The sequence below is a fragment of the Arachis duranensis genome, chromosome 3 (genome assembly GCF_000817695.3).
Source record: "Arachis duranensis cultivar V14167 chromosome 3, aradu.V14167.gnm2.J7QH, whole genome shotgun sequence".
NCBI lineage: Eukaryota > Viridiplantae > Streptophyta > Magnoliopsida > Fabales > Fabaceae > Arachis > Arachis duranensis.
In genome coordinates this window covers 93,863,115-93,866,424 of record NC_029774.3, presented here as the reverse complement: position 1 = coordinate 93,866,424, position 3,310 = coordinate 93,863,115, and the positions used below count along the sequence as shown (strand labels likewise).

General features: G+C 32.3%; 1 non-coding gene across 1 annotated transcript; it reads left to right on the top strand.

Moving 5' to 3' along the window:
- The first annotated feature begins 1,830 nt into the window (after window positions 1-1,830).
- LOC127746326 (small nucleolar RNA R71) lies at window positions 1,831-1,937 on the top strand. The gene has a single exon (XR_008007946.1). It is a non-coding gene; the product is annotated as a small nucleolar RNA R71 (small nucleolar RNA).
- Window positions 1,938-3,310: the final 1,373 nt, after the last annotated feature.

Genomic DNA, 3,310 nt, shown 5'->3' with positions numbered 1-3,310 from the left:
TAAAAGATTTTGAAATTAGAAATCAAAAAGATATGATTTAAAACTATTTTGAAAAAGATGTGATTGAGAATATATGATTTGAAAAGTTATGATTTTAAAAAGATGTGACTGAGAATATATGATTTGAAAAACAATTTAAAAGGATTTGATTTTAAAAATTAATGACTTGCCTAACAAGAAAAGATATGATTCAAACATTAAATCTTTCTCAACAGAAAAGGCAACATACTTGAAATGTTGAATCAAATCATTAATTGATAGCAAGTATGGAAAGAAATTGATTTTGAAAACATATGATTGAAAAGATATTATTTGAAAAAGATTTGATTTTGAAAAATTTTGAAAACCTGAAAAAAAAATTTGAATTAAAAACAGAATCTTCCCTCTTGTGCCATCCTGGCGTTAAACGCCCAGAATGGTATCCATTCTAGCGTTTAACGCCCAAAACACTACCCTTTTGGGCGTTAAACGCCCAGCCAGGCACCCTGGCGGGCGTTTAAACGCCAGTTTTCCTTCTTCACTGGGCGTTTTGAACGTCCAACTTTTTCTGTATAATTTCTCAGCTGAATGTTCTGAATCTTCAATTCTCTGTACTATTGACTTGAAAAGACACAAATTAAAAATATTTTTGGATTTTTAATATGAGGAATAATCAAAATGCAACTAAAATCAAATAACAATGCATGCAAGACACCAAACTTAACAATTTGTATACCATTGACACTAACAAAATGAGAATGCATATGAGAAACAACAAAACACTCAAGTCAAGAGAATTTAAAGATCAGAGCAAGAGAACCATCAAGAATAACTTGAAGATCCTTAGACACATGAATGAATGCAAGAAGAACAAAAACATGCAATTGACACCAAACTTAACATGAGACTCTAGACTCAACAAGAAACATACAATATTTTTGGTTTTTATGATTTTGTAATTTTTTTGGTTTTTTTTCGAAAATTAAGTGGAAAAGAAAATAAAGATATCAAAATTCTTAATGAGAATTCCAGGAATCATTGCAATGCTAGTCTAAGACTCCGGTCCAGGAATTAGACATGGCTTCATAGCCGGCCAAGCTTTCAAAGAAAGCTCCGGTCCAAAACACTAGACATGGCCAATGGCCAGCCAAGCCTTAGCAGATCATTGCTCCAACAGCAAGATTGATAGAGTGTACTGGGTCGTCCAAGTAATAAACCTTACGCGAGTAAGGGTCGATCCCACAGAGATTGTTGGTATGAAGCAAGCTATGGTCACCTTGTAAATTTCAGTCAGGCAGATTCAAATGGTTATGAATGATATATGAATAAAGCATAAAGATAGAGATACTTATGTAATTCATTGGTGAGAATTTCAGATAAGCGAATGGAGATGCTTTGTCCCTTCCGTCTCTCTGCTTTCCTACTGTCTTCATCCAATCCTTCTTACCCCTTTCCATGGCAAGCTGTATGTTGGGCATCACCGTTGTCAGTGGCTACAATCCCGTCCTCTCAGTGAAAATGTTCAACGCACCCTGTCACGGCACGGCTAATCATCTGTCGGTTCTCAATCAGGTTGGAATAGAATCTAGTGATTCTTTTGCGTCTGTCACTAATGCCCAGCCTTCAGGAGTTTGAAGCTCATCACAGTCATTATTCTTTTGCGTCCCATTATTCACGGAATTCCTCTCAGAAGTGTACATGAATTGGTTATTTGCAACCATGTCAGTAAGTTCTTGAGCTTCTGCAGATGTTTTCTTTAGGTGAATGGATCCACCTGCAGAATGGTTCAATGACATTTTGGAAAACTCAGATAGACCATAATAGAATATATCTAATATGGTCCAATCTGAAAAGATGTCAGAAGGACACTTTTTGGTCATCTGCTTATATCTTTCCCAAGCTTCATAGAGGGATTCACTATCTTTTTGTTTGAAGGTCTGAACATCCACTCTAAGCTTGCTCAGCTTTTGAGAAGGAAAGAATTTATCCAAGAAGGCCATGACCAGCTTATCCCAAGAGTCCAGGCTATATTTAGGTTGTGAGTCCAACCATGTTCTAGCTCTGTCTCTTACAGCAAAAGGGAAAAGTATGAGCCTGTAGACTTCAGGATCTACTCCATTTGTCTTAACAGTCTCACAAATCTGCAAGAACTTAGTTAAAAACTGATAAGGATCTTCAGATGGAAGTCTATGAAACTTGCAGTTCTGTTGCATCAAAGCAACTAATTGAGGTTTCAGCTCAAATTTGTTTGCTCCAATGGCAGGGATTGAGATGCTTCTTCCATCAAACTTGGACGTTGGTTTAGTGAAATCACCAAGCATCCTCCTTGTATTATTGTTGTTGGGTTCAGCTGCCATCTCCTTCTCTTGTTCAAAAATTTCAAAAAGGTTTACTCTAGATTGTTGTAATTTAGCTTCTCTTAGTTTCCTTTTTAGAGTCCTTTCAGGTTCTGGATCAGCTTCAACAAGAGTGTCTTTTTCCTTGTTCCTGCTCATATGAAAGAGAAAAAAAAAGAAAAGGAAGAGGAATCATCTATATATGGACAAAGAGGATCCTTATTATTAGTAGAAGAAGAAAGGAATAAAAGTGGAGAATCCAATCACAAGGGTGAGGATAGAGGCAGTGATTGGAGATGAAGAGAGGTGAAGAGAAGTGTTAGTAAATAAATAAATAAATAGAATAAGAGAAGAGAGGGAGAATTCGAAAATAATTTTAAAAAAGTAGTTAATGATTTTCGAAAATTAAAGATAAGATATAATTAAAATTAAAATTTAAAACAATTAAAAAGAATTTTTGAAAAAGAGATAAATTTAAAACAATTAGTTAATTTAAAAAGAATTTTGAAAAATGGATGATATATTTTCGAAAATTAGAGAGGGAAAAGTAGTTAGGTGGTTTTGAAAAAGATAAGAAACAAACAAAAAGTCAAATAGTTAGTTGAAAAAGATATTAAAATCAAATTTGAAAAGATAAGAAAATAAGAAGTTAGATAAGATATTTTGAAATCAATTTTTTTAAAAAAGATATGATAAAAAGATATGGTTGAAAAATATTTAATTTTTTTAAAATTAAAATTAATTACTTAACTAACAAAAAACTAAAAGATTAGATTCTAGAATTTAAAGATTGAACATTTCTTAACAAGAAAGTAACAAACTTCAAATTTTTGAATCAATCATATTACTTGTTAGTATAATTTTCGAAAATCAAGATAAAATTAAGAAAAAGATTTTTTTGAAAAATATTTAAAAAGATTTTCGAAAAATAAATAAAAGAAAAAATAAAAAGATTTAATTTTTGAAAAAGATTTTGAAAAGATAAGATTTTTAAA